Here is an 8782-nt window from a genome sequence, read left to right as displayed (position 1 = left end):
AAATCGGTTAGTGGTATTTGCTTGGAATATTATTTTCGCTTGATCCTAACTTTGATATATAACTCTGTAACATAGATGGCAGTACTAACATGTTCGATTAAGAGCAGCAGTTCTTTTTTATGCACCAGAGTTGCACGATAGGCTATTGACGATGGTATGGGAAACATTTTGGATGATCCGAAGACATGCCATCATAATTTTCATCCTACATGCCATCATAATTTTCGTCAACATGCCATCATAATTTTCATGATGGTGAGGGTGTGGTGCGCAAGAGCAATAACATAACAAGCATTTATATTTAGTTTTATGAAAAATAAAAAACAACGTTGCTAAGACAACTCAATAATAATAATTACTATATTGACGTTCCAGACATTGGGATGTAATAGTATTAATGGATTTATATATTTTATATTAACTTGTAAATAACTGTGTATATTAAATGTTGTGATGTCTCCAATTTACTTCGTTTTTATTTATTCAAAATCGCACATAGTAGGAAGATAGAAAACTTTCCCTTACAACTGGTGACCTCAGGACGTGATTAGTTTAACAGTGCGAAGATTTTATTTGGATAAAGGAAAGGTTTGTGCATTACCATTATTTTATAATTATCTTTATATTAAACATGGAGGAAAGCACAAACGATAATTTAAATTCATCAACTCAAGATAATGTGAATTTAGAAGTAAACAAAGTGGCAGTTAAACCACCAATTTTTTGGCGACATAAACCTAAGTTATGGTTCTTACAACTTGAAGCACAGTTTGCTAACGGCAATATTACTCGTGATTTAACTAAGTATAACATTGTCGTTGCCTCATTAGTCGAAAATGTCTTAGATTTCGTAGAGGATATTTTGTTAAACCCGCCAATGAATGGAAAATACGACGCGTTAAAAAATGCATTGTTAAGTAGATTGACAGATTCTGAAGAAGCCAGGTTAAAAAAGGTGTTGACTACACTTAATCTTGGCGATAAGCGTCCATCTGACTTGTTGCGACAAATGAAAGGTTTGGCTGAAAGTTCCATTTCTGAGGAATTGTTAAAATCACTTTGGCTACAGAGGTTACCACAACAGATTCAAGCTATATTATCTATTAGCTCTGATTCTTTGGATAAAATGGCAGAGATGGCAGACAAAATTATTGGTATATTTAGCTCAACAGAGTTATGTACAGTTGATAAAGTATCCAGTAAAACTTTTGAGCATAATAACATTAGTAACGAAAAATTTAATTCATTGGAGATTAGTATTGCAGAATTAACTAAGAAATTTGATACATTCATTACAAGGAGTAGACCTCAAAATAAATCTGTAACAGCTCGAGACCGTAGTCGTTCGAGATACCAATCTTCTCGTTATAAGTTATGTTGGTACCATTTTAAATTTGGAAACAAGGCACATCGCTGTGTTAAACCTTGCCAATTCCAAAAACCAACAAATACTTCGGAAAACTAACGGGCCAGTCGATTGAAGAGGCCAACGACTACGGCCATCCAAATTGCCGCCTCTTTCTTTTTGACAAGTCAAGCAAAAGGCACTATCTTATTGACACTGGGGCTGACGTGTCTGTAATTCCACCGCCAAAACCCAATAAACTGTTCCCATCTGATTTTAAACTTTATGCTGCAAATTCAAGTTCAATCAAAACTTACGGCAAGCAACTTATCAGTTTAGATTTAGGCTTGAGAAGACGTTTCAAATGGAATTTCATCATAGCAGACGTCTCAAAGCCAATAATTGGCGCAGATTTTCTTAAGGCACATGGACTTTTGGTAGACATTAAACAAAAACGTTTGCTTGATCCTTTAACATCATTGACAGTCTCAACTAAAATAATCAAAGGACCATCTTCATTTTTAACACCCCTCGATAGTAATAATCTAGATCCAGATATTCATTCTCTACTGCAAGAATTCAAAAACTTATCTTCAGAAAAAATAGAACTGAATAAAGTTAACTTCAACCATAATGTCAGTCATGCTATTGTTACAAAAGGCCCACCCATAAAATCTAGAGTGCGTAGATTGGCTCCAGAGAAACTAAAAATCGCCAAAGCAGAATTTGACTACATGCTTGAGCGTGGCATATGCCGACCATCAAGCAGCCCTTGGTCTAGTCCATTACATCTGGTCAAGAAAAAAAAATGGCGAATGGAGACCGTGCGGAGACTATCGTGCTTTAAATGCAGCCACATTACCGGATAGATATCCTATACCACATCTGCATGATTTTACACACCAATTAGAAGGTTGCACTGTATATTCCACATTAGATCTTCATCGAGCTTATCATCAAATTCCCATGGAACCAGCAGATATAGAAAAAACAGCTATTAGTACTCCATTCGGACTGTTCGAATTTCCTTTGATGACTTTCGGACTTCGTAACGCAGCGCAGACATTCCAGAGATTTATGCACGCCGTTCTACGTGGTCTAGAATTCTGTTTCGTCTATCTGGATGACATATTAATTGCATCGCGCTCTAAAGAGGAACATCTACAACATCTCAGAATAGTTTTTGAGAGATTGCAACAATTTGGATTAACATTGAATCTCAGTAAATGCAACTTCGCTAAGCCTGATGTGAACTTTGTTGGCCACAATGTTTCTCTAAAAGGAATTCGTCCGACAGAAGAAAAAGTCAAAGTCATTGAAGATTTCAATAAACCCAAAACAGTCAAACAACTTAGAAGATTTTTGGGAATTATAAATTTCTACAGAAGATTTATTCCTCAAGCGGCTCAACACCAAGCATGCTTATATGATTATTTAAAAAACAGCAAAAAGAATGATAATCGAACTATCGAATGGTCAGATGAAGCTTCAAATGCTTTTACAAAATCCAAAGAATTGTTAAAATCTGCAGTAAATTTGTCTCATCCAGTGCCATCTGCTAAACTTGCCCTTATGGTAGACGCTTCCAATATAGCGATAGGTGGAGTGGTGCAACAGCTCGTCAATAATGATTGGCAACCGCTAGGTTTCTTTTCTGTTCGACTAACACCTACACAAAAGAATTATAGCACCTATGATCGTGAACTGCTAGCTGCATATTCGTCTATTAAGCATTTCCGATATTTGTTGGAGGGTCGAGAATTTACGTTATTCACTGATCACAAGCCGCTGGTATACGCTTTCCGACAAAACTTGGAGAAAGCATCACCCCGACAACAAAGACATTTGGAGTACATTAGCCAATTCACATTAGAAATTCAACACATTTCTGGAAAAGATAACATGGTTGCTGACGCTCTTTCAAGATTGGAAGAAATAAGAATTACTTCCGAAATTGACTTTGAATCCCTAGCCAAAGCTCAAGAAATCGACGATGAGTTAAAAGATTTAATGACGTCTCAAAACTCTTCTTTGAAATTTGAGCTAGTTCCTATGTTTGGCTCTAATCATTCATTATATTGCGATACAACCACAAAAATTAAAAGACCATTCATTCCAATTAACTTTAGAAGACAAGTATTCAAAAGTGTTCACAATCTCTCACATCCTGGAATTAAAGCGACTGTTCGATTAGTAACATCAAAATTTATTTGGCCATCAATAAACAAAGACATTCGTGATTGGACCAAGAGTTGTTTGAAATGCCAGAAATCCAAAATTTCTAAACATAATCATTCTCCATTACAAGAATATCCTATAGTTGGTCAACGATTTCAAGACATTAATCTAGACCTGATTGGACCTTTGCCATCATCAGAAGGATTCCGTTATTGCCTTACGATAATTGATCGCTACACGCGATGGGCAGAAGCCATTCCTTTACCTGATATTCGAGCAGAGACAGTTTCTGATGCTTTATTGAAAAATTGGATCGCTCGCTACGGTATTCCAAGCGTAATTACAACTGATCAGGGTGCGCAATTTGAGTCTCAATTGTTCCAAGAACTTTCGAAATTACTTGGTTTTAAAAGAAATAGAACTACTGCATATCACCCACAAGCTAATGGCTGTGTAGAACGTTGGCATCGTACTTTGAAAGCAAGCATAATCTGCCATGAAAATCCAAGCTGGACAAAGTCACTTCCGATTATTCTACTTGGTTTACGCACAACCTTGCGAGATGACTGTCAAGCCACCCCAGCAGAACTCTTGTATGGTGAAAATATAAAACTACCATATGACTTTTTTGAAGATTCAAACATTGAAGCGCAATCAGAATTCATTCAGAATTTAAAAAGCACCATGGAAAAATTAAAACCCGTCCCATTTCGTCATCACTCGAAGCAGAAACCATTTATATTCAAAGATTTAAAAACTTGCTCACACGTGTTTGTCCGTACTGACAGTGTTCGTCATAGTTTGCAACAACCATATCATGGACCATATAAAGTTTTAAAGAGAACCGATAAAATTTTCACAGTTAAAATGAAGCAAAAAGAAGTTAATGTATCTATAGATAGAACAAAGCCCTGTTTTTCGGACATTTCTACAGAATCTGAAAAGACTTCAGAAACACCTTTACTGGTTGAAAAGAATTGTGGACCTATTTCATCGTCTACAATTTCTAAAGCTGCTACAAAGCAAGGCAATGGAAACAAAAGAGTGAAGCTTGTTATTCCACCCCAAGTGACTAGATCTGGACGTACAGTGCGCATTCCAGCACGTTACACATGAGGTTCTTCATCGTTCGTGTAACTCACTAGGGGGGGAGTGCTGTGGTGCGCAAGAGCAATAACATAACAAGCATTTATATTTAGTTTTATGAAAAATAAAAAACAACGTTGCTAAGACAACTCAATAATAATAATTACTATATTGACGTTCCAGACATTGGGATGTAATAGTATTAATGGATTTATATATTTTATATTAACTTGTAAATAACTGTGTATATTAAATGTTGTGATGTCTCCAATTTACTTCGTTTTTATTTATTCAAAATCGCACATAGTAGGAAGATAGAAAACTTTCCCTTACAAGGGAAAGGGAATGGCTCCTCAGCTTTTGTATCCTTACGACCTGCGCGAAAAGTCGAGCACTTTACAGGAGATTAGTTTAATGAGGACTGAGACCGCACACTCTTGGTCACTTCGTAGCCTGATCAAAGTGGGCACCCACCCGCTCGCACAATGAACGCAGCAGTGATGTTTAATTTCGGTGATTTACTGAGAGCCGTGTCTTACGATCACTGTGGGACGATTGAAAGTATCTTAAGGTCTGGTTTCTTAGGACAAACGCCTTATCTGAGCGCCAGCGGGACGTCAACGTCCCGCTGACGCCAACAAAATACTGGTTTGTTAGCTCAAAGCCTGGTTTCTTAGAACTAGTGCCTTATCTGGGCGTCAGCGGAAAGTTGACGTAGAGCTGACGCCAAAAAAATACTTTTTTGTTAGCTCAGCGTGAGCAGTCGGTCCAACGCAGACATTATCTCTCATTGCGCATGCGTTAATAACGTAAACAAATATTTATTTTGAATTTGTATTGATTTTGTTTTTGTCGACCAGTGTTTTAGAGAACAAATAATGACTTTGTTCAAGAAAAAACACATTATAGCTGAGCTAAATGAAGAGTGCTATGTTTAATGAAGAAGCTATGTTTAATGTCAAAATCAAAATCTTGGCTGATTTCAATGTGCTGTTGGATGTTGTCCGCCATTGCTTCTGTGGTTAACGTCACGTTGTAATCCAACTGCAGTTGAGTTGGACGGTAATTGTAGTTCAAGATGAGCGTTCGATGACGTATACTATCAAACTCACAAATGGACCAATCAGAGGTTAGCGCTGATTTCCAGCTGACGGCGTCCTGTCCTAAGAAACCAGGCCTTTAGATGTAAGAATAGAATTTAGAAAAATAGATTTTTTTTAAAAAATCTACATATTTTAGTAATGTTTGTTTATTATGGTATAGTTTTCTTGTAAGTATGTATTGCTTTTGTATTTCTTTAAAAAATAATTCTACTAGTGATTTAGAATATGTTGTGACGTCATTGAACACATTGTATGTGCGAATCGAGGTTTGCAAAATTTTTTAAGTAGTTGGAAAAATCAAAGAATCGAAGTCTAATTCCGGTTTCGTCGGTTCGTTTAATGTTCGATAACTGATATTTATTTTTCTATTCATAGAGGCCCAGCGGTATCGGCTGCCAACGTTATGCGTAGCCTAGAGGTAGCGGGCTTGAACCCAGCTTTACCCTGGATTAGAGTGTATCTATCGCGCTGTCCTTCTCAGTATTGTGCAATCTGTCCTTCTACTTGACAAATGTTTATAAACCTTAATTGAGCACACAAGCGTGCAAATGTATGTTGCACTAATAAATAAATAAATTATAATCATATAAATTCACGAGTATTTGCTTTCCACACAGTTTAGTTCATTCTTTAATTTATAAATATGGAATTTCAATTCTAAGATGTTTTAGTGAAATGCTCGTGACATTTTAAAAAAAGATATTAAAAAATTTGCTATATACTATTTAAATCAACCTTAACTTATATATTTGATATTATTATTAAGATAATGGGTGACTCATATTGAAAATCTAATATTGTCAGTGAAAAACATTTAATAGTGTAAAAAATCTGCCAAAGGCTCCTTGTTTTGCGAAATAAATAAATAATAATAATGCAATTATTTTACAATTTAAATTGAGGGAGATAGCTCACAACATATCATTTGTCCAATGGGTAGGTATTTGCTTATATAAATATATATCATCAAATCATGCTTTATATTAGTCACCCAAGTAACACCTAATATTAGATAACATCAGAAAATTGGCAAAATCTAATGTTATCTTGCACAACTTCTAATATCAGAAAGATACAAGAGGTCGCTGTTTGCTCAGCATTAGATTCTATACAAACTAATATTATCTAGTGTTCGCAATAATATTATTCTGCATTAGTTTTGATGCTATATAATATTAGATATATGCATAATAAAGAAATAATATGTATTTTTAGCATTTCTATATAGTTTAATAATACTATTATTTCAATATTATCATTATAACCAGTTCTAAATAATAAACCACTACCGGCTAATAAATATGTATGGTTTAATAATATTTGTTAGGCTTTTACCACTTCCCCCATAGCTTTTTCTGGTAAAAAACCAGTTTTTATCATTTCTGGTTAATATTCGTGTTTTAATGAAATGTTTCTATTCTCTTGATTCCTCTTCTCAGTCTTCTAAATTTGTTGGTTGAATTTTGAAATACTTCATATACATAATTTTTATTCTTTTTTTAATTGAGATGCTTGTTTTAGACTAAACTTAGGTTTCGTATGATAAATTTTTTGCACATATTTGTTTTATTTTTACAGTTTACAATCGGATATGTGATTCTTCCGCTTCGAGTTTCGGATTCGAAAAATTCCTCGAATCCTAATATTGTTGATTCGCGGACTTCTGCGAATTAATGATTACAAATTCGACAAAATTTTCTTGGAGTTCCGCTAATCTAAAATTCAAATAATTGCGTAATTTACGTAAAATTTCATTAACGCGACATTTATTCACGCGTGATAACAACTTTTTTAGGAGATTTGTAAGAGAAAAACGCGATTTCGGATTAACTTCAAGAACAAGAGACTGAAAAAAATCCCCTGATAACTACAGCTGGAATTACGGAACTACTGAGACAAACTCAGAAGCATGAAATTTATAATCTCAAAAGTAATTCCAAAATAGCAAATACTTAAGGGGGTTCGGTACCTCCTATGTTGACAATGTTAAAATGGCATATTTCGATGTACCTTTTTAAAAAATGTATCGTAGTTAGAGCTTTGAAATTTTTTTTGTGTATGTAATAGATATTCTAGATTATACTGAAGTCAACTTTTTTTAATTTAGTGAATTAAAAGAAATTTAAAAAAAATAAATTACACAGCATGTCAGAAAATTTTAAAAGCTTCACATTTTCATCCGAAAATTTTGAATTAAAAAAAAATATTAAGTTTCTCTTAAAAAACTGCTCACTTCAGCACAAACTACAGTACTAAAGGAACTTTTTAAATCAAATATCAAAGTGTTGTGATCAATAGTTTTCAAGAAAAGGTACATCGAAGTAAAAAAAACATAGTTTTGAGTTATTTGCATTTAAAGCGTAAATATTAGACTACCAACAATATTTAAAATTTAAATTCAAAAATCAAATTGTTTCTAAGTTATAAATCTCGTACTGCTTACATTTCAAACAAATTACTCTTAAATGTTTCTTTTATTTGATTGAAAAATAGGTTTTTTTACTATACTCTCCGCACTTTTCGAGCGAATAAAAAGCCCTTAAAATGATCAAACTGAATGCGATAATTATAAAATTGTATAATTCATAAATCACCCATAAATTTTATTCGTGAAAATTGAATATTCAAGTCTTTACCAAGATGTTTTGTTTAAATTTAAATGAGTTAAAAGCATTTTTGTTAAAAAAAATAACTATATTACAAAAAAAATCTAAGAAAATGCATATTTCAAGATAAACATTCTAAACACAGAAATAATTAACAAGGAACTGTAAATAAGAATTTACTTCAAAATTAGAAATATTATGTAAAGAACATTTAAACAAAAAATCAAAATGATGTAACTAGAAATTAGGGAGAGAAAAAAATCCGGTCCAAGGTAAATTCGAATAATGTAAGCGAAATTCCTAATCTATGCCGGTAATGACAGCTTCAAAACAATCCTGGTCCATAAGCAATGTTTTTTTTTTTTTTTTTTGCATTTCAATACTTTATTTTCTTCTCTTTTACGTAAGTAAACAAAAACGTAATGAAGAATAAAAAAAACGTAAAAATAATGACCTAATAACAG

Source organism: Parasteatoda tepidariorum, chromosome 3 (assembly GCF_982258835.1).
Source record: "Parasteatoda tepidariorum strain Cologne lab strain chromosome 3, Ptep-v5.0, whole genome shotgun sequence".
NCBI lineage: Eukaryota > Metazoa > Arthropoda > Arachnida > Araneae > Theridiidae > Parasteatoda > Parasteatoda tepidariorum.
The sequence above is the reverse complement of the archived record's forward strand: the minus strand, read 5'-3'. Positions refer to the sequence as shown.